Genomic DNA, 24322 nt, shown 5'->3' on the forward strand with positions numbered 1-24322 from the left:
TCATAGTAAAGTCCAGAAAAGTGAATTTTAACTAAAAACTAATAAAAATATACTAAAAACTAACTAGATCATACTAAAAATATACTAAAAACAATGCCAAAAAGTATACAAATTATCCGCTCATCACCCTCTCTGGGACCGAAGCCAAGGATCACTTTGGGAGGCTGGCCATTCGGCCATGCCTAGACCTTGTTCTTATGTATTTTCAACGGTGGAGTTTCTACACACCATAGATTAAGGTGTGGAGCTCTGCTGTACCTCGAGTATTAATGCAATTACTATTGTTCTTCTATTCAATTCCGCTTGTTCTTGTTCCAAGATATCACTTGTTCTTCAACTTGATGAATGTGATGATCCGTGACACTCATCATCATTCTCACCTATGAACGTGTGCCTGACAACCACCTCCGTTCTACCTTAGATTGGGTGGATATCTCTTGGATTCTTTAACCGGAATCTTCGTGGTATAAGCTAGAACTGATGGCGGCATTCAAGAGAATCCGGAAGGTCTAAACCTTGTTTGTGGTATTCTGAGTAGGATTCAATGATTGAATGACTGTGACGAGCTTCAAACTCCTGAGGGCAGGGCGTTAGTGACAGACGCAAAAGAATCACTGGATTCTATTCCGGCCTGATTGAGAACCGACAGATGGATAGCCGTGCCATGACAGGGTGCGTTGAACATTTCCACTGAGAGGATGGGAGGTAGCCACTGACAACGGTGAAACCCTTGCATACAGCTTGCCATGGAAAAGAGTAAGAAGGATTGGATGAAGACAGTAGGAAAGCAGAGAGACGGAAGGGACAAAGCATCTCCATTCGCTTATCGGAAGTTCTTACCAATGAATTGCATAAGTATCTCTATCTTTATCTTTTATTCATATTTCATCTATAACCATCTGAGTCTGCCTGACTAAGATTTACAAGGTGACCATAGCTTGCTTCATACCAACAATCTCCGTGGGATCGACCCTTACTCGCATAAGGTTTATTACTTGGACGACCCAGTGCACTTGCTGGTTAGTTGTGCGGAGTTGTGATAAAGAGTTGAGATTGCAATGAGCGTACCATGTTGATGGCGCCATTGATGATCACAATTTCGTGCACCAGGGACCCCGGAACATACATAGAGCACTATCAACTTAGGGGCCTTGTCACTTGCTTGGGCCCCCTTGAAGGCCTTGTACGTTTAAAATGGGATCCCGGAGGCTATTGGAAGAGCAAACACTGGTGGGATTCGAAGAAGAGTTCAAGCATAAGCCACCCTAGCAAGGACTCCACCAATTGTCCAACTTAAGGACTTCAACTAAAAGTGCTAGGTGGAAGACACCCCACCATGGTAAACTCTTTCCACTCTCTTCTAATTTTGTTTAATAAGTGATTTGAGTTACCATTGTAGGTAGGTCTTCATTTCATAATTAGCTTGTTTGTGTACATTAGTTGCTAGCATATTAACATGTATGTTGTGCTTAGTAGAAATGGAATAAATCTCAAAACCAACTTGCATTTTAAAAAGTGTGTGGTTTTTGACTAAATAAGGAGTTGTAGGCACCATGGGGAGTCTTTGGGCAATTTAGAGCTTTTAGGCATTTTCTTGAAAAAAAAGGGGGGGGGGGGGGGGGGGAGGACACGAGCGCACGCAGTACGTGCACGCGTCCATGCGCGGATGCACCACCATACACCTTCCAGAGAGTTGGGCCTATCTTGGGCGAACGTTGTGCCTCGAGCCCAACTCATGCCATGCTGATGCGCACTACGTGCGTGCGCGTCCATACAGCTATAAGGGAGTGCACGTAGACGCGCACCTGCCGCGTACGCGTCGATCTGCTGCCGCAACTTCCAGGCCAAATCCAGAGAGTTGCGCCTGCTCTGGGCCAGCACCATGCCTCTGGCCCAACTCCTTGCACACGTGCGCGCACAGTACGCGCACGCATTCTTACCGACTTTCACCACCCACGCATAAACGCCTAAGGCGTGTACGTGTCGATCCCCAAGTTCGTCAATACACGCAGACGCGCACGATGCGCGCGCGCGTTGTTTAAAAAAAACCCAATAACCCTAAGAAGTGCCTACATGCTTGTTAAACCATAAGATGCAACATCCTTACATTATGTTCATTCTCTCACAATAGTTAGTACGCTTTGATTGTGTAACTTGTTGCAACTTAACATCACTTTCAATTTCTCATAGTTACACAATTGGACTTTATTGTTTGTAACACCAATTATTGTGAAGTCCATTTTGGCATTTCTATATATTCATGCTTGTGAACATGACCGTTGCGCATAACTTGCAATTCTCCCCCCATTAGGCAATTTTCCATCATACCAACTTCACTTCTCTAACTTACTGATTCTTTAACCGCTAACTTCACTCTTACTTACACTTGACCTTTTAACCATTCCCTTAAGGTATGATGGTGCATATGCCTCATCTTTGAGAATTGTGACACTTTGATTGGAATCCTGAATTCTTGGTTTATATTTCCAATTTCTCTAGGCTTACTTGCAAACTAAGTTTTCTATTTCAAGTTCGCATCTTGATTACTTGCCATCCATCTTGCATCCTGAATATGCTCTTATTTGCTTCATACTACTTGTTCAATTGCTTATATTCTACCATATTCTACTTTCAGGATGTCGGACAAAAGAAAGAGGAAGAGAACACCAGAACCTACTCTTGCCTCACTTCAAGCATATGCTCCACAAACCTCTAGATCTCGCCCTGACCTTCCGGATTAGCATCGGGGACGATGCTTAATCTTAAGTGTGGGGAGGTCGCCGTTGGCACCACATTTTGGGCGCATTTCCTAGTTATATTTTCCTAACATTGTGTTAGATATTTTGGACACATTTTGGTTGTTGCATACTCTTTTATTTTGGATATTAGATATTAGTAGATTTTTCTCTATATAGTTATCTTCTTAGTAGCTTGTAGTTGTGATTAGAAAATATTTTGGAATTATTAAGACGTAGTCAACCCTTTTACATATGAAATTTGTTTTAATTGGAAATAAAAAGGGAAAACAAAGAAATTTTGGAATTTTTCAATCACAACAATGCTTAGTCAAAATAATGGAACTTTTCAAGGAACCCATCTAGAGAGCACAACCCAATTGATTGAAAAAAAAAATTTTTTTTTGTAACTTGCTTGAATTCATACTTTGTGAAGCATGTATTGAGCTTAGAACACAAGCTAGTGAGACTTGGGCCTATTGATGTGGTTACATTTTATAACCACTTATTTTCCATTCTTGTGTGCAATTATTCTTTTTCTATGATTGTGATCCTTGATTTGCTTGATTCTTTATGTCCATTTATTTCTTGTATTCATGCATTTGTATGATTGAGGCCATTATTTCATTAGCCCGCTTACCCAAATAGCCTACCTTTTACTCTCTATTGTTAGCCAATTTTGGGCCTATGTCTAACCAACTTATTCTCATTTTAGCTCATTACAACCCCAAGGCGAAAAACCAATGAAAGTCCCTTGTTTGGATCTTTGATTAGCCTAGGCTAGTGAGAGTGTTCATTATTCAATGTTGGTGAGGCTTGGGAATATTAGATGGGATAAAAAGGGTAGTACATTTCCATATTTAGGAATTGGGAATATATTCATGTATTGATTGAATGTATAGACTTTATGCATTGATATTCTTGTGTGTAGCTTGAAAAAAAGAAAGAAAAACAAAAGGAAAAAAAGAAAATTCTCAAAGAAAAAAAAAAGAAAAGAAAAAGCAATATAGAAAAAAAAAGATAAAAAAAGAAAGCAACAAAAAGGGGACAAAATGCCCCAAAGTGAAACTCAACAAAATGGGATCAATGCATAAGTGTTATGAATCAAGAAATAAGATGCATGAATATGTAAGAAAAAGTGAAGAATGGGTAGTTAGATTAGTACTTAATTGTATAGGTCATTGCATAGGTTAGGTGGGAAAGTCTATACTAATCAAAGATCTAAACTCTAGTCCACTTAACCATAAATGATCCTACCTTGACCCTAACCCCATTACAACCTAAATGAAAGACCTCATGATGAATGTATGCATGCATTCAATAGGTGTTGATTGTTAGAAGAAAATCAAATTTTGGAAAGCATGATTAGAAGAGAATTGAGTGAATTAACCCTTAGACACCTGAGTGAATAGAGCGGATACACATCCGATGAGGGTTCAAAAGTTCAATTACATGTCTTCACCATATTATCTGTATTCTTGCAAGCTTGGATTTCTTTTGATAATTCAATACAATTGTGGTTTGGACTTGATCTCTATTGCTCTAGCTCTTATGCTTATATATGTTCTCTTGGAAGCTGAGTTATGTTGACCAAAGCATTTGCACTCACTTTAGGTAGTTGCATTTAGATAGGACTCATATAGTTTAGTTGCATCAAATAAAGATCATACCCCTTGTCTCCTTCTTATTTTAGCATGAGGACATGCTAAGGTTTAAGTGTGGGGAGGTTGATAAACCCCATTTTTAGGGTTTATCTTGTATTGAATTTAGAGTATTTTGATGACCTTTTCTCGAATTTAGCCTATGAATTAGCATGGTTTTGTTATCTCTCCCGTATTTGTGCTTAAGTGTAAAAACATGCTTTTTAAGCCTTTAATTTGATAATTTTAATTCATCCTTGATTCCATAAGATGCCTTGATGTGTTTGCTAGTAATCTCAGGTTGAAATAGGCTAGGCATGGATCGAAGGAGCAAGGAAGGAAGCATGCAAGTGGAGAGAAGCACAAAAAGCCAAAGAATTGATCTCGGCCAAGCACGCGCACGCGCATAAGGTGCTCGCGCGCACATTGCAGAATCGGCCAGGGACGCGCACGCGTACTTTGCGCGCACGTGATTCTGTTATTGTAACACGTGCCTGGCGATTTTGGAGGGTTTCAGCAACCAACTTTGGCGCCAAACTGCATATAAGAACCAAGGATTGAAGGGGATTAACAGACATTCACATCCATACACTCATTTTACAAGTTTTCTTAGATATTTTTAGTTAGTTACATTTGTAGAGAGAGAGACTCCAACCTCTCTCTAGGATTCATCTTCATTTTCTCAACTCTCAACCATTCCTTGGTGAGATCTATTGCAACTCTCAATTTACTTTGTTCATGTTGTAGATCCTCTTCTCTAATCTCAATTAGTGTTTGTAATTGTTCAATTCTCATAGATCTTAGATTTAGCTTTGTTGTTTTGGATTCTATTAATTCATTGAAGATCTCATTTCATTGTTGTTCATTGTTGATTGTTGTTAATCTCTCGTGTTGAATTACTTTGATTCTAAATCTCTTCTCAATTTTACTATGTCTTTTATTCTTGCTCTCCAAATGTTTGAGAAAATGCCAACTTTAGATATGGAGTAGCAACCCCTCACTTGGCCTAGTGGTTGAATCATTGGAGACACTTGAATAATGGATGTCAATTGTTGATTAAGAATTGAGAATTGCTAATTGACTTAGAGTGCACTAAAGCTAGACTTCCCTAGGGTAAGACTAGGACTTGTGACTCAAGTTAGTTACTTTTACTTGACTTTCCTCTATGATTAGGGGTTAACTAAGTGAAGCAACACTCCTTTGTTATCACAATTGAAGGAAGCTATAGTGATGGAACTTCCAATGTTCAACCTTGGCCAAGGCTTTTAATATTGATTGATTGTTGTTTTCTTTTATTATCACTTTTATGCCACACTCTTCAAGCCACAAAAGACCACTTAACCAATAGCATGCATCCTTGTAGCATTCCTAGGGAAGAACAACTCGGGAGATTAATACTCTCGATTATAGATTGTAGAATTACTTTGATAATGGGTTTTGCATCGGTTTAGACTATAATACGATTGGTTATTTGATAATTTCTATACCGGCAGAAATTCACTTATCAATGTTCTTGTATATAAAAAAAATAATGAGAAAAACAAAAGAAAAAGAAAAATAATATGGAAAAGAAAAGAAAAAATAGAAAAAGAAAGAAAAAGAAAAAAAAAGAAATAAAAAGGGGACAAAATGCCCCAAAGCAAAGTGTAGCTCAATAAAATCAATGCATATGTGTTGTGAAATGAAAAGAAAATACATGAGTATGTGAAAAAGTGAGAAAAATGGGTAGTTAGGTTAGAACTTAATTGTATAGGATGTCATAGGTTAGGTGGGAAGTCTAAGCTTATCAAAGATTCAAATATCAAGCTCACTTAACCAAATATGCATCCTACCTTGACCCTTACCCCATTACAACCTAAAAAAAAAGACCTCATGACAATTGTATGCATGCATGAAGTAATTGTTGATTGTTAGAAGAAGAACAAATCTTGGAAAGCATGATTAGGGGAGACTTGAGAGAATCAACCCTAAACACTTGAGTGAATAGAGCGAAACACATCCGGTGAGGGTTTGATGCTCAATTACATGTTTCCACCTATGATCATCTCTTCTCATGCAAGTTTGTAAAAATATTTAATAACTCAATTTAATTGTGAATTAGACTTGCTAGTCCTTAGCCCTTGTGCATATATGCTTCTTGGGAATTGATTTATTTTGACCAAGCAATTGCATTCATGTAGATAGTTGCATATAGGTATATTGCATTTAGTAAGTTTCCATTGAATAAATGCCATCCTTTACTTCATTCTTGGTTTAAGCATGAGGACATGCTTGGTTTAAGTGTGGGGAGGTTGATAAACCCCATTTGTAGGGTTTATCTTGTGCTTGATTTAGGAGATTTTATAACCTTTTACCCACATTTATCCATTGAAATAGCATGGTTTTATAACTTCTCCTTTAATTGTGCTTAAGAGTGAAAATATAATTTTTAGGTCTTAAAATAGCTAAATTAAATTCACCTTGATTCCATGAGATGCCTTGATATGTTTGTTAAGTGACTTCAGATTTAGGAGGCAAAGATTGGATCAAGGGAATGAAGGAAAAGCATGTAAAAATGGAGAACTCAAGAAGAAATGTAGGAATCGCAAAAGCTGTCAAGCCGACCTCTTCGCACTTAATCGACCATAACTTGAGCTAAAGAGCTCCAAATATATGGTTCTAGTTGGGTTGGAAAGCTAACATCCGGGGCTTCGAAACGATATAAGATTTGCCATAGTTGCTACACGTATGGTGATGCGTACGCGCACTGTACGTGTGCGCGTCGTTGCTGCCATATGATCCACTTAAAGCAATACATGGCCAGCGAATTCTAAAGCCTTGTGGGCCCAATCCAACTCATTTCTGATGCTATTTAAGCCAAGGATTGAAGAGGGATGAAAATGTTAGTTACCATTAGTTTAGTTTAGCTTAGTTTAGTAGTTAGAGTTAGTTTCTAGAGAGAGAAGCTCTCACTTCTCTCTAGGATTAGGATTAAGATTAGGTTTAGTTCTTAGATCTAGATTTTGGATTCATCTTCTTCTACTTCTATCTTCTCAATTTCTTGTAGTTACATTCATTCTTCTTCCATTTTTTTGTTGTAATCTCTTTTATGTTGTTCTTGTGTTTTGTTGTAGATCTACTTTTGTTTCTTCTACTCTCTTTCAATTCAATCAAGATCTACTTTTGTTTCTTCTACTCTCTTTCAATTCAATCAAGGTAATTCATAATAAATGTGTTTCTTTTAATTGTTGTTATTAATTCCTTTCAATAATTGTTGTTAGATTTCATTCTTGTTGTCAATTTACTATACTTTTCTTTTGTGCCTTCCAAGTGTTTAATGAAATGCTTGGTTGGATTTTAGTGTAGCTTTTGTTCCTCTTGGCCTTGGTAGAGTAATTAGTGACTCTTGAGTTATCTAATTCCTTTGTTGATTGATAATTAGAAGTTGCTAACTGATTTGAATGCCTCTAAAGCTAGTCTTTCCTTTAGGAGTTGATTAGGACTTGAGGAATCAAATTGATTTATCCACTTGACTTTCCTCCATGGTTAGAGGTTGACTAGGTGGGAGCAATGGACAATTTGTGATCACAATTGAGGAGGATAACTAGGATAGAACTTCTAGTTTTCATATCTTGCCAAGAGCTTCGTTAGTTGTTAGTTTATTTTCTTTGCCATTTATATTTCTTGTCTAAAATCTCAAAAACCCCAAAATAACTCACAACCAATAACAAGACACTTTATTGTAATTCCTAGGGAGAACGACCCGAGGTTTGAATACTTCAGTTTATAAATTTTAGGGGTTTGTACTAGTGACAAACAACTTTTTGTATGAAAGGATTATTGATTGGTTTAGAAACTATACTTGCAATGAGAATTCATTTGTAAAATTCTATACCATCAAAAATCCAATCATCATGGAGCAAACAATTTTGAGCTTAAGCCTTAATTAGTTTCTCTGATGGAACAGAATTGCAAGTTCTATGGACTTCCATCAGAAGATCCTTTTCAGTTCTTAACTGAATTCTTGCAGATCTGTGATATTGTTAAGACCAATGGAGTTGATCCCGAGGTCTACAAGCTTATGCCTTTCCCTTTTGCTGTAAGAGACAGAGCTAGAATATGGTTGGACTCTCAACCTAGAGATAGCCTGAACTCTTAGGATAAGCTAGTCACGGCTTTCTTAGCCAAATTCTTTCCTCCTCAAAAGCTGAGCAAGCTTAGAGTGGATGTTCAAACCTTCAGGCAAAAAGAAGGTGAATCCCTCTATGAAGCTTGGGAAAGATACAAGCAATTGACCAAAAAGTGTCCTTCTGACATGCTCTCAGAATGGACCATCCTGGATATATTATATGATGTTCTGTCTGAATTGTCTAAGATGTCATTGGACCATTCTGCAGGTGGATTTATTCACCTGAAGAAAATGCCTGCAGAAGCTCAGGAAATCATTGAAATGGTTGCAAATAACCAGTTCATGTACACCTCTGAAAGGAATCTTGTGAATAATGGGACGCCTCAGAGGAAGGGTGTTCTTGAAATTGATACTCTGAACGCCATTGATGAGCGGATAATTTGTACGCTTTTTGGCATTGTTTTTAGTATGTTTTTAGTAGTTTGAGTTGAGTTTTTAGTATATTTTTATTAGTTTTTAGTTAAAATTCACTTTTCTAGACTTTACTATGAGTTTGTGTGTTTTTCTGTGATTTCAGGTATTTTCTGGCTGAAATTGAGGGACCTGAGCAAAAATCTGATCCAGAGACTGAAAAGGACTGCAGATGCTGTTGGATTCTGACCTCCCTGAACTCGAAGTGGATTTTCTGGAGCTACAGAAGCCCAATTGGCGCGCTCTCAACGGCGTTGGAAAGTAGACATCCTGGGCTTTCCAGCAATATATGATAGTCTATACTTTGCCCAAGATTTGATGGCCCAAACCGGCGTTCAAAGTCACCTTCAGATTTCCTAGCGTTAAACGCCGGAACTGGCACCTAAATGGGAGTTAAACGCCCAAACTGGCATAAAAGCTGGCGTTTAACTCCAAGAAGAGTCTCTACACGAAAATGCTTCAATGCTCAGCCCAAGCACACACCAAGTGGGCCTGGAAGTGGATTTTTATGTCATTTACTCATCTCTGTACACCCTAGGCTACTAGTTCTCTATATATAGGACCTTTTACTATTGTATTTTAATCTTCTGATCTTTGGACATCTAGTTCTTAGATCAGATCTTGGTTCTTCTGGTTCCCTCTCTGGGACCGAAGCCAATGATCACTCTTGTTCTTATGTATTTTCAACGGTGGAGTTTCTACACACCATAGATTAAGGTGTGGAGCTCTGCTGTACCTCGAGTATTAATGCAATTACTATTGTTCTTCTATTCAATTCCGCTTGTTCTTTGTCCAAGATATCACTTGTTCTTCAACTTGATGAATGTGATGATCCGTGACACTCATCATCATTCTCACTCATGAACAAAGTGACTGACAACCACTCTTGTTCTACAAGCATACGAGGCTCTAGTGTTTATCTCTTGGATTCCTGATACACGATGCATGGTTGATCGCCTGACAACCGAGTGCTCGCCTGACAAACGAGCCAGCCATTCCGTGAGATCAGAGTCTTCGTGGTATAGGCAAGAACTGATGGCGGCATTCAAGAGAATCCGGAAGGTCTAACCTTGTCTGTGGTATTCTGAGTAGGATTCAATGATTGAATGACTGTGACGTGCTTCAAACTCCTGAAGGCGGGGCGTTAGTGACAGACGCAAAAGAATCACTGGATTCTATTCCGGCCTGATTGAGAACCGACAGATGGATAGCCGTGCCGTGACAGGGTGCGTTGAACATTTCCAATGAGAGGATGGGAGGTAGCCACTGACAACGGTGAAACCCTTGCATAAGCTTGCCATGGAAAGGAGTAAGAAGGATTGGATGAAGACAGTAGGAAAGCAGAGAGACGGAAGGGAAAGTATCTTCATACGCTTATCTGAAGCTCTCATCAATGATATACATAAGTATCTCTATCTTTATCTTTATGTTTTATTCATATATCATCTATACCCATTTGAGTCTGCCTGACTAAGATTTACAAGGTGACCATAGCTTGCTTCATACCAACAATCTCCGTGGGATCGACCCTTACTCGCGTAAGGTTTATTACTTGGACGACCCAGTGCACTTGCTGGTTAGTTGTGCAAAGTTGTGTAGTGATCACAATTTCGCGCACCAAGTTTTTGGCGCCGTTGCCGGGGATTGTTTTGAGTATGGACAACTGACGGTTCATCTTGTTGCTTAGATTAGGTATTTTTCTTCAGAGTTCTTAAGAATAAATTCTAGTGTTTCATGATGATCTGTTGAAGTCTGGCTGGCTGAGAAGCCATGTCTAATCTTATTGGACCGAGGTTTCAACCTATCATCACAAGAGCTTGTTGATTTCTATCAATCTTGCTATTGGAGCAATGATCTGCTAAGGCTTGGCTGGCCATTGGCCATGTCTAGTGTTTTAGACCGAAGCTTTCTTTGAAAGCTTGGCTGGCTGTGAAGCCATGTCTAATTCCTGGACCGGAGTCTTAGACTAGCATTGCAATGATTCCTGGAATCCAAACTAAGAATTCTGAAACCTTTATTTTCTATTTTCATATAATTTTTGAAAAACCACAAAAAAATTTACAAAATCATAAAAAACCAAAAATATTTTATGTTTCTTGTTTGAGTCTAGTGTCTAATTTTAAGTTTGGTGTCTTGCATGCATTGTTTATTTGATCTTGGTTCTATTTTCAAGTCAATAGTACAGGGAACTGAAGATTCAGAACATGCAGCAGAGGAATTACACAGAAAAAGCTGGGCGTTCAAAACGCCCAGTGAAGAAGGACAGACTGGCGTTTAAACGCCAGCCAGGGTGCCTGGTTGGGCGTTTAACGCCCAAAAAGGTAGTGCATTGGGCGTTAAACGCCAGAATGTGCACCATTCTGGGCGTTTAACGCCAGGATGGCACAAGGGGGAGGATTTTGTTTTCAAAATCAATTTTTTTTTCAAGTTTTCAAAGTTTTTCAAAATCAAATCTTTTTCAAATCATATCTTTTCAATCAAATGTCTTCAAAATCAATTTCTTTCCTTTTTCAAAGATACTTACTAACAATTAATGATTTGATTGAACATTTTAAGTATGTTGCCTTTTCTGTTGAGAAAGGTTTAATGTTTGAATCATATCTTTTCTTGTTAGGCAAGTCAATAATTTTTAAAAATCAAAACTTTTTAAATTGTTTTCAAATCATATCTTTTCAATCATATCTTTTTAAAACCATAACTTCTCAATCAAATCTTTTTAATCACATCTTTTTCAAAACAGTTTTTAATCATATCTTTTTGATTTCTAATTTCAAAATCTTTTTCAAAAATTACTTGATTTCTTTCCCACTCTTGATTTTCGAAAATCAATTAAAGTTTTTCAAAAATGTTTTCAAAATATTTCACTTGATTTTCGAAAATTTCTTCCTCTCTTCCCACATCCTTCTATTTATGGAGTACCACTCCTTCTCAATGCACAATTCGAACTCTATCTAATTAAGTTCGAATTCTTCTACCTCTTCCTTCTATTTTTCTTTTCCTCTGACACCTTAAGGAATCTCTATACTGTGACATAGAGGATTCTATATTTTCTTGTTCTTTTCTCTTTCATATGAGCAGGAGCAAAGACAAAGGCATTCTTGTTGAAGCTGACCCTGAACCTGAAAGGACCTTGAAGCGAAAGCTAAGAGAAGCTAAGGCACAACTCTCTGTAGAGGACCTAACAAAAATCTTCAAAGAAGAAGAAGACATGGCAGCCGAAAACAACAACAATGCAAACAATGCAAGGAAGGTGCTGGGTGACTTTACTGCACCTACTCCCGACTTCTATGGGAGAAGCATCTCTATCCCTGCCATTGGAGCAAACAATTTTGAGCTTAAGCCTCAATTAGTTTCTCTAATGCAACAGAATTGCAAGTTCCATGGACTTCCATTGGAAGATCCTCATCAGTTCTTAGCTGAATTCTTGCAAATCTGTGACACTGTCAAGACTAATGGGGTTGACCCTGAGGTCTACAGACTTATGCTATTCCCTTTTGCTGTAAGAGACAGAGCTAGGACATGGTTGGACTCACAACCTAAAGAAAGCCTGGACTCATGGGAAAAGCTAGTCAATGCCTTCTTGGCAAAGTTCTTTCCACCTCAAAAATTGAGTAAGCTTAGAGTGGAAGTCCAAACCTTCAGACAGAAGGAAGGAGAATCCTCTATGAAGCTTGGGAAAGATACAAACAATTGATCAGAAAATGTCCTTCTGACATGCTTTCTGAATGGAGCATCATAGGTATTTTCTATGATGGTCTGTCTGAACTATCCAAGATGTCTTTGGATAGCTCTGCTGGAGGATCTCTTCATCTGAAGAAGACGCCTACAGAAGCTCAAGAGCTAATTGAAATGGTTGCAAATAACCAATTCATGTACACTTCTGAAAGGAATCCTGTGAACAATGGGACAAGTCAGAAGAAAGGAGTTCTTGAGATTGATACTCTGAATGCCATTCTGGCTCAGAACAAGATATTGACTCAACAAGTCAATTTGATTTCTCAAAGTCTGTCTGGAATGCAAAATGCGCCAAGCAGTACTAAGGATGCTTCATCTGAAGAAGAAGCTTATGATCCTGAGAACCCTTCAATGGAAGAGGTGAATTACCTAGGAGAACCCTATGGAAACACCTATAATTCTTCATGGAGAAATCATCCAAATTTCTCATGGAAGAATCAAGAGAGACCTCAACAAGGTTTCAACAACAACAATGGTGGAAGAAACAGGTTTAACAATGGCAAGCCTTTTCCATCATCTTCTCAGCAACAGACAGAGAGCTCTAAGCAGAACACCTCTGACTTAGCAACCATGGTCTCTGATCTAATCAAAACCACTCAAAGTTTCATGACTGAAACAAGATCCTCCATTAGGAATTTGGAGGCACAAGTGGGACAGCTGAGCAAGAAAGTTACTGAACTCCCTCCTAGTACTCTCCCATGCAATACAGAAGAAAATCCAAAAGGAGAGTGCAAGGCCATCAACATGGCCGAATTTGGAGAGGAGGGAGAGGAAGTGAACGCCACTGAGGAAGACCTCAATGGGCGTGCACTGACCTCCAATGAGTTCCCTAATGAGGAACCATGGGAATCTGAGGCTCAAAATGAGACCATAGAGATTCCATTGGACTTACTTCTGCCTTTCATGAGCTCTGATGAGTATTCTTCCTCTGAAGAGGATGAGTATGTCACTGAAGAGCAAGTTGCTAAATACCTTGGAGCAATCATGAAGCTAAATGACAAGTTATTTGGAAATGAGACTTGGGAGGATGAACCCCCTTTGCTCACCAAAGAACTGGATGACTTGTCTAGGCAGAAATTACCTCAAAAGAGACAAGATCCTGGGAAGTTTTCCATACCTTGTACCATAGGCACCATGACCTTCAAGAAGGCTCTGTGTGACTTAGGGTCAAGTGTAAACCTCATGCCTCTCTCTGTAATGGAGAAGCTAGGGATCTTTGAGGTACAAGCTGCAAGAATCTCACTAGAGATGGCAGACAACTCAAGAAAACAAGCTTATGGACTTGTAGAGGATGTTTTGGTGAAGATTGAAGACCATTACATCCCTGCTGATTTCATAGTCCTAGAGACTGGGAAATGCATGGATGAATCTATCATCCTTGGCAGACCCTTCCTAGCCACAGCAAAGGCTGTGATTGATGTTAATGGAGGTGAACTGATCATTCAAGTGAATGAAGAATCCTTTGTGTTTAAGGCTCAAGGATACCCCTCTGTCACCATGGAGAGGAAGCATGAAGAGCTTCTCTCAAATCAGAGTCAAGCAGAGCCCCCACAGTCAAACTCTAAGTTTGGTGTTAGGAGGCCACAACCAAACTCTAAGTTTGGTGTTGAACCCCCACATTCAAACTCTAAGTTTGGTGTTGGGAGGTTCCAACATTGCTCTGAGAAAATGTAAGGCTCCATGAGAGCCCTCTGTCAAGCTACTGACATTAAAGAAGCGCTTGTTGGGAGGCAACCCAATGTTATATTTACATATTTTCCTTTGTTATTTTATTTTATTTTGTAGGTTGATGATCATGAGAAGTCACAAAATCAATTGAAAAAGCAAAAACAGAATGAAAAATAGGAAGAAAAATAGCACACCCTGGAAGAAGAACCTACTGGCGTTTAAACGCCAGTAAGGCTAGCAGGTGGGCGTTTAACACCCAGTCTGGCACCATTCTGGGCGTTTAACGCCAGAAAGGGGCACCAGACTGGCGTTAAACGCCAGGAAAGGGCAAGAACCTGGCGTTAAACGCCAGAAATGGGCACCAGCCCGGCGTTTAACGCCAGAATTGGCTCAAAACGTGTTTTTTCATGCCATTTGGTGCAGGGATGACTTTTCCTTGACACCTCAGGATCTGTGGACCCCACAGGATCCCCACCAACCCCACCACTCTCTCCCTTCTTCCCCATTCACCAATCACCTCAACACCTCTTCCCCAAAAACCCTTCACCTATCAAATCCCATCTTTCTCTTCACCACTCACATCCATCCTTCATAAAACCCCACCTACCTCACCCTTCAAATTCAAACCACTTTCTCTCCCAAACCCACCCATACATGACCGAACCATGAGCCCCCCTCTCCTATATAAACCCTTCTTCACCCCTTCATTTTCACACAACCTAAACACCACTTCTCCCCCTCTTTGGCCGAAAACAAAGCCATTTCCTTCTTCCTCATTTCTTCTTCTTCCACTCTCTTCTTTCTTCTTTTGCTCGAGGACGAGCAAACCTTTTAAGTTTGGTGTGGTAAAAGTATTGCTTTTTGTTTTTCCATAACCATTTATGGCATCCAAGGCCGGAGAAACCTCTAGAAAGAGGAAAGGGAAGGCAAAAGCTTCCACCTCCGAGTCATGGGAGATGGAGAGATTCATCTCAAGGGTGCATCAAGACCACTTCTATGAAGTTGTGGCCTTGAAGAAGGTGATCCCCGAGGTCCCTTTCTCACTCAAAAAGAGTGAATATCCGGAGATCCGACATGAGATTCGAAGAAGAGGTTGGGAAGTTCTCACCAACCCCATTCAACAAGTCGGAATCTTGATGGTTCAAGAGTTCTATGCCAATGCATGGATCACCAAGAGCCATGATCAAAGTGTGAACCCGAACCCAAAGAATTGGCTTACTATGGTTCGGGGGAAATACTTGGATTTTAGTCCGGAAAATGTAAGGTTGGCATTCAACTTGCCTATGATGCAAGGAGATGAACATCCTTACACAAGAAGGGTCAACTTTGATCAAAGGTTGGACCAAGTCCTCACTGACATTTGTGAAGAGGGCGCCCAATGGAAGAGAGATTCAAGAGGGAAGCCGGTTCAATTAAGAAGGCATGACCTCAAGCCCGTGGCTAGAGGATGGTTGGAGTTTATTCAACGCTCAATCATTCCCACTAGTAACCGGTCCGAAGTTACTCTAGACCGGGCCATCATGATTCATAGCATCATGATTGGAGAAGAAGTGGAAGTTCATGAGGTTATAGCTCAAGAACTCTATAAGGTGGCGGACAAGTCCTCTACCTTGGCAAGGTTAGCCTTTCCTCACCTCATTTGTCACCTCTGTTATTTAGTTGGAGTTGACATAGAGGGAGACATCCCCATTGATGAGGACAAGCCCATTACTAAGAAGAGGATGGAGCAAACAAGAGACCCCTCTCATCATGAGATCCCTGAGATGCCTCAAGGGATGCACTTTCCTCCACAAGACTATTGGGAGCAAATTAACACCTCCCTAGGAGAATTAAGTTCCAACATGGGACAACTAAGGGTGGAGCACCAAGAACATTCCATCCTCCTCCATGAAATTAGAGAAGATCAAAGAATCATGAGAGAGGAGCAACAAAGACAAGGAAGAGACATTGAGGAGCTCAAGCACTCCATAAGACCTTCAAGAGGAAGAACAAGCCGCCATCACTAAGGTGGACCCGTTCTTTAATCTCCTTGTTCTTTATTTTCTTGTTTTTCGAAATTTTCATGCTTATGTTTATCTATGTCTGTGTCTTATGATCATTAGTGTCTTAGTGTGTATGCCTTAAAGTTATGAATATCCTATGAATCCATCACCTCTCTTAAATTAACAATGTTCTTAATTGAAAAGGAGAAGAATTGCATGAATTTTGAATTTTATAACAGATTAATTATTTTGATGTGGTGGCAACACTTTTGTTTTCTGAATGTATGCTTAAACAGTGCATATGTCTTTTGAATTTGTGGTTCATGAATGTTGGCTCTTGAAAGAATGATGAAAAAGGAGACATGTTACTGAGGATCTGAAAAATCATTAAAATGATTCTTGAAGCAAGAAAAAGCAGTGAATACAAAAAAAAAAAAAGAGAAAAAGCGAAAAAAAAGGGGAAGGAGAAAAACGAAAAAAAAAGAAAGAAAAAAAAAAGAAGAAAGAAATAAAGTTGTGATCCAAGGCAAAAAGAGTGTGCTTAAGAACCCTGGACACCTCTAATTGGGGACTTTAGCAAAGCTGAGTCACAATCTGAAAAGGTTCACCCAATTATGTGTCCGTGGCATATATGTATCCGGTGGTAATACTGGAAGACAGAGTGCTTTGGGCCACGGCCAAGACTCAATAAGTAGCTGTGTTCAAGAATCATCATACTTAACTAAGAGAATCAATAACACTATCTGGATTCTGAGTTCCTAAAGAAGCCAATCATTCTGAATTTCAAAGGATAGAGTGAGATGCCAAAACTATTCAGAGGCAAAAAGCTAAAAGCCCCGCTCATCTAATTGATACTGATCTTCATAGATGTCTTTGGAATTCATTGCATATTCTCTTCTTTTTATCTTATTTGATTTTCAGTTGCTTGGGGACAAGCAACAATTTAAGTTTGGTGTTGTGATGAGCGGATAATTTGTACGCTTTTTGGCATTGTTTTTAGTATGTTTTTAGTAGTTTGAGTTGAGTTTTTAGTATATTTTTATTAGTTTTTAGTTAAAATTCACTTTTCTGGACTTTACTATGAGTTTGTGTGTTTTTCTGTGATTTCAGGTATTTTCTGGCTGAAATTGAGGGACCTGAGCAAAAATCTGATCCAGAGACTGAAAAGGACTGCAGATGCTGTTGGATTCTGACCTCCCTGCACTCGAAGTGGATTTTCTGGAGCTACAGAAGCCCAATTGGCGCGCTCTCAACGGCGTTGGAAAGTAGACATCCTAGGCTTTCCAGCAATATATGATAGTCCATACTTTGCCCAAGATTGGATGGCCCAAACCGGCGTTCAAAGTCACCTTCAGATTTCCCAGCGTTAAACGCCGGAACTGGCACCTAAATGGGAGTTAAACGCCCAAACTGGCATAAAAGCTGGCGTTTAACTCCAAGAAGAGTCTCTACACGAAAATGCTTCAATGCTCAGCCCAAGCACACACCAAGTGGGCCCGGAAGTGGATTTTTATGTCATTTACTCATCTCTGTACACCCTAGGCTACTAGTTCTCTATATATAGGACCTTTTACTATTGTATTTTAATCTTCTGATCTTTGGACATCTAGTTCTTAGATCAGATCTTGGTTCTTCTGGTTCCCTCTCTGGGACCGAAGCCAATGATCACTCTTGTTCTTATGTATTTTCAACGGTGGAGTTTCTACACACCATAGATTAAGGTGTGGAGCTCTGCTGTACCTCGAGTATTAATGCAATTACTATTGTTCTTCTATTCAATTCCGCTTGTTCTTTGTCCAAGATATCACTTGTTCTTCAACTTGATGAATGTGATGATCCGTGACACTCATCATCATTCTCACTCATGAACAAAGTGACTGACAACCACTCTTGTTCTACAAGCATACGAGGCTCTAGTGTTTATCTCTTGGATTCCTGATACACGATGCATGGTTGATCGCCTGACAACCGAGTGCTCGCCTGACAAACGAGCCAGCCATTTCGTGAGATCAGAGTCTTCGTGGTATAGGCAAGAACTGATGGCGGCATTCAAGAGAATCCGGAAGGTCTAACCTTGTCTGTGGTATTCTGAGTAGGATTCAATGATTGAATGAATGTGACGTGCTTCAAACTCCTGAAGGCGGGGCGTTAGTGACAGACGCAAAAGAATCACTGGATTCTATTCCGGCCTGATTGAGAACCGACAGATGGATAGCCGTGCCGTGACAGGGTGCGTTGAACATTTCCAATGAGAGGATGGGAGGTAGCCACTGACAACGGTGAAACCCTTGCATAAGCTTGCCATGGAAAGGAGTAAGAAGGATTGGATGAAGACAGTAGGAAAGCAGAGAGACGGAAGGGAAAGTATCTTCATACGCTTATCTGAAGCTCTCATCAATGATATACATAAGTATCTCTATCTTTATCTTTATGTTTTATTCATATATCATCTATACCCATTTGAGTCTGCCTGACTAAGATTTACAAGGTGACCATAGCTTGCTTCATACCAACAATCTCCGTGGGATCGACCCTTACTCGCGTAAGGTTTATTACTTGGACGACCCAGTGCACTTGCTGGTTAGTTGTGCAAAGTTGTGTAGTGATCACAATTTCGCGCACCAGCCATACTGGCTCAGAACAAAATGTTGACTAAGCAAGTCAATATGATTTCTCAGAGTCTAAATGGATTATAAGCTGCATCCAACAGTACTAAAGAAGCATCTTCTGTAGAAGAAGCTTATGATCCTGAGAACCCTGCAATGGCAGAGGTGAATTACATGGGTGAAGCCTATGGAAACACCTATAATCCATCATGGAGAAATCATCCAAATTTCTCATGGAAGGATCAACAAAAGCCTCAACAAGGCTTTAACAATAATAATGGTGGAAGAAACAGGTTTAGCAATGGCAAGCCTTTTCCATCATCCTCTCAGCAACAAACAGAAAATTTTGAGCAGAATCCATCTAGCTTAGCAAATATAGTCTCTGATCTATCTAAGGCCACTCTCAGTTTCATGAATGAAACAAGATCCTCCATCAGAAACTTGGAGGATCAAATGGGTCAGCTGAGTAAAAAATTTACTGAAACTCCTCCTAGCACTCTCCCAAGCAATACAGAAGAGAATCCCAAAAGAGAGTGTAAGGCCATAACTTTGACCAACATGGCCAAACCTAGAGAGAGTGAAAAGGCAGTGATTCCCAGTGAGGAAGACCTCAGGGAACGTCCACTGGCCATTAAAGAGTACCCCAATGAGGAAACACAGGAATCTGAGGGTCATACAGAGACCATAGAGATTCCATTGAACTTCCTTTTACCATTCATGAGCTTTGATAACTATTCATCTTCTAAAGAAGATGAAGACATTGCTGAAGGACAAGTTGCCCAGTATTTAGGAGCAATCATGAAGCTGAATGCCAAGCTATTTGGTAATGAAACTTGGGAGGATGAACCTCCATTGCTCACTAATGAACTGAATACCTGGATTCAGCAACCTTTACCTCAAAAAAAATAGGATCCTGGTAAATTCTTAATACCCTGTACCATAAGCACCATGATCTTTGAGAAGGCTCTGTGTGACCTAAGGTCAGGTATTAACCTCATGTCACTCTCTGTAATGGAAAAACTAGGAATCTTTGAGGTACAAGCTGTAAGAATCTCACTAGAGATGGTAGACAAATCAATGAAACAGGCTTATGGACTAGTAGAGGACGTGCTAGTGAAGGTTGAAGGCCTTTACATCTCTGCTGATTTCATAATCCTAGACACTGGGAAGGATGAGGATGAATCCATCATCCTTGGCAGACTTTTCCTAGCCACAGTAAAAGCTGTGATTGATGTTGATAGAGGAGAGTTGGTCCTTCAATTGAATAAGGACTACCTTGTATTCAAGACTCAAGGTTCTCCTTCTGTACACATGGAGAAGAAGCATGAAAAGCTTTTTCCAATATAGAGTCAAACAAAGCCCCCACATTCAAACTCTAAGTTTGGTGTTGGGAGGCCACAACCAAACTCTAAGTTTGGTGTTGAGAGGCCACAACCAAACTCTAAGTTTGGTGTTGAGAGGCCACAACCATGCTCTGATTATCTGTGAGGTTCCAGGAGAGCCCACTGTCAAGCTATTGACATTAAAGAAGCGCTTATTGGGAGGCAACCCAATTTTTATTTATCTATGTTAAATTTTTATTTTCCATTATTATTTTATGTTTTCTTTAGGTTGATGATCATGTGGAGTCACAAAAATAACTGAAATAATCAAAGCAAATTCAAAAGTAGCATTAAAAATAGCACACCCTGGAGGAAGAACTTACTGGCGTTTAAACGCCAGTAAGGGTAGCAGGATGGGCGTTAAACGCCCAGTCTGGCACCATTCTGGGCGTTTAACGCCAAAAATAGGCACCAGACTGGTGTTTAACGCCAGAACAGGGCACCAAGTTGGCGTTAAACGCCAGGAAAGGTATAAAAGCTGGTGTTTAATGCCAGAAACAGGCAGCAGTCTGGCGTTAAATGCCAGAATTGCATTCTAAGGGCATTTTGCACGCCTAAATGGTACATGGATGAGAAATCCTTAACACCTTAGGATCTGTGGACCCCACAGGATCCCCACCTACCCCACCTCTCTCTCTCTCCCCCTCTCACATCTCTATAACACTCTACCCAAAATCCCACTCACCTATCAAATCCTATCCTCTTCCCTATATTCTCTTCACCAATCACCTCCATCCCTCTTCCCTAAAAACCTCACCTACCTCACTTTTCAAATTCAAAACACTTTTTCCCTCCCAACCCAACCCCAAATACACGAACCTACCTCCCCCCACTCCTATGTAAACCCCTCCACACTCTTTCATTTTCACACATTACTAACACTACATCTACCCCTTGGCCGAACCACATTCCACCCTCCATCTCCTCCATTTTCTTCTTCTTCCCCTTCTTTCCTTCTTCTTTTGCTCGAGGACGAGCAAATCTTTTAAGTTTGGTGTGGTAAAAATATTGCTTTTTATTTTTCCATAACCATTTATGGCATCTAAGGCCAGAGAAACCTCTAGAAAGAGGAAAGGGAAGGCAAAAGCTTTCACTTCCGAGTCATGGGAGATGGAGAGATTCATCTCAAAGGTCCATCAATACCACTTCTATGAAGTTGTGGCCAAGAAGAAGGTGATCCCTGAGGTCCCTTTCATGCTCAAAAGGAATGAGTATCCAGAGATCTGACATGAGATCCGAAGAAGAGGTTGGGAAGTTCTCACCAACCCCATTCAACAAGTCGGAATCTTAATGGTTCAAGAGTTCTATGCAAATGCATGGGTCACCAAGAACCATGATCAAAGTGTGAACCCGAACCCAAAGAATTGGCTTACAATGGTTCGGGGGAAATACTTAGATTTCAGTCTGGAAAATGTAAGGTTTGCATTCAACTTGCTAATAATGCAAGAAAATGCATGCCCCTACACTAGAAGGGTCAACTTTGATCAAAGGTTGGACCAAGTTCTCATGGACATATGTGTGGAAGGAGCTCAATGGAAAAGAGTCTCAAGAGGCAAGCCAGTTCAATTGAGAAGACTGGACCTTAAGCCTGTGGCTAGAGGATGGTTGGAGTTCATCCAACGCTCTATCATTCCTACTAGCAACCGATCCGAAGTAACTGTGGATCGGGCCATCATGATCCATAGTATCATGATTGGGGAGGAAGTGGAAGTTCATGAGATCATACCTCTAGAACTCTACAAGGTGGCTAATAAGTCCACCACTTTGGAAAGGTTAGCCTTTCCCCATTTCATTTGTCACCTATGCAATTCGGCTGGGATTGTCATAGAAGGAGACATCCTCATTGAAGAGGACAAGCCCATCACTAAGAAAAGGATAGAGCAAACAAGAGAGCCCACTCATAGAGCTCAACAAGAGCATGAGGAAATTCCTCATGAAATCCCTGAGATGCCTCAAGGGATGCACTTTCCTCCACACAACTATTGGGAGCAACTCAACACCTCTTTGGAAGGCTCGAGTTACAACATGGACCAACTAAGGGTGGAGCACCAAGAGCACTCCATCATTCTCCATGAAATTAGAGAAGATCAAGGAGCCATGAGGGAGGAGCAACAAAGGCAAGGAAGAGACATAGAGGAGCTCAAGAGCACCATTGGTTCTTCAAGAGGAAGAAGACGCCACCCTCACTAAGGTGGACCCGTTCCTTAATCCCTTGTCTATTTGTCTTTCTGTTTTTGGCTTTGAGCTTTATGTTTTACTATGTTTTGTGTCTTTACTACATGATCATTAGTGTCTAGTGTCTATGTCTTAAAGCTATAAATAATTCCATGAATCCTTCACCTTTCTTAAATGAAAAAAATGTTGCTAATTACAAAAGGATAAGAAGTACATGAATTTCAAATTTTATGTTGAAATTAGTTTAATTATTTTGATGTGGTGGCAATACTTTTTGTTTTCTAAATGAATGCTTGAACAGTGCATATTTTTTATAGTGAAGTTTATGAATGTTAAAATTGTTGGCTCTTGAAAGAATGATGAACAAAGAGAAATGTTATTGATAATCTGAAAAATCATGAAATTGATTCTTGAAGCAAGAAAAAGCAGTGAATAACAAAGCTTGCAAAAAAAAAAGAGAAAAAAATGGCGAAAAAGAAAAAGAAAGAAAGAAAAGCAAGCAAAAAAAGCCAATAGCTCTTTAAACTAAAAGGCAAGGGTAAAAAGGATCCAAGGCTTTGAGAATCAGTGGAAAGAAGGGCCCAAAGGAATAAAATCCTGGCCTAAGCGGCTAAATTAAGTTGTCCCTAACCATGTGCTTGTGTCATGAAGGTCCAAGTGAAAAGCTTTGAGACTGAGTGGTTAAAGTCGTGATCCAAAGTAAAAGAGTGTGCTAAAGAACTCTGGACACCTCTAACTGGGGACTTTAGCAAAGCTGAGTCACAATCTGAAAAGGTTCACCCAGTTATGCGTCTGTGGCATTTATGTATCCGGTGGTAATACTGGAAAACAAAATGCTTAGGGTCACGGCCAAGACTCATAAAGTAGTTGTGTTCAAGAATCAACATACTGAACTAGGAGAATCAATAGCACTATCTAAATTCTGAGTTCCTATAGATGCTAATCATTCTGAATTTCAAAGGATAAAGTGAGATGCCAAAACTGTTCAGAAGCAAAAAGCTACTAGCCCCGCTCATCTAATTGGGACTAAGTTTCATTGATATTGTGGACTTCATTGTATATTATCTTCTTTTTATTCTATTTTGTTTTCAGTTGCTTGGGGACAAGCAACAATTTAAGTTTGGTGTTTTGATGAGCGGATAATTTATACGCTTTTTGGCATTGTTTTTAGGTAGTTTTTAGTAGGATCTAGCTACTTTTTAGTATATTTTTATTAGTTTTTAAGCAAAATTCACATTTCTGGACTTTACTATGAGTTTGTGTATTTTTCTATGATTTCAGGTATTTTCTGGCTAAAATTGAAGGACCTGAGCAAAAATTTGATTCAGAGGCTGAAAAAGGACTGCAAATGCCGTTGGATTCTGACCTCCCTACACTCGAAATGGATTTTCTGGAGCTACAAAAGCCCAATTTGCGCGCTTTTAATTTCGTTAGAAAGTAGACATCTTGGGCTTTCCAATAATATATAATAGTCCATACTTTGCCCAACTGGCATTCAAACTCCAACTTCCTGCCCTATTCTGGCGTTAAACGCCAGAAACAGGATAAAAGCTGGAGTTAAACGCCCAAACTGGCACCAAAGCTGGCGTTTAACTCCAAGAAAAGTCTCTACACATGAAAGCTTCAATGCTTAGCTCAAGCACACACCAAGTGGGCCCGGAAGTGGATTTCTGCATCATTTACTTATTTCTGTAATCCTAGTAACTAGTTTAGTATAAATAGGACTTTTTAATATTGTACTGATATCTTTGGACGTTTAGTCCTTAGACCTAGGTCTTGGTTATTCTGGTTCCTTCTCTGAGGCCAAAACCAATGAACAC

This window comes from Arachis stenosperma, chromosome 10, assembly GCF_014773155.1.
Source record: "Arachis stenosperma cultivar V10309 chromosome 10, arast.V10309.gnm1.PFL2, whole genome shotgun sequence".
Classification (NCBI taxonomy): domain Eukaryota; kingdom Viridiplantae; phylum Streptophyta; class Magnoliopsida; order Fabales; family Fabaceae; genus Arachis; species Arachis stenosperma.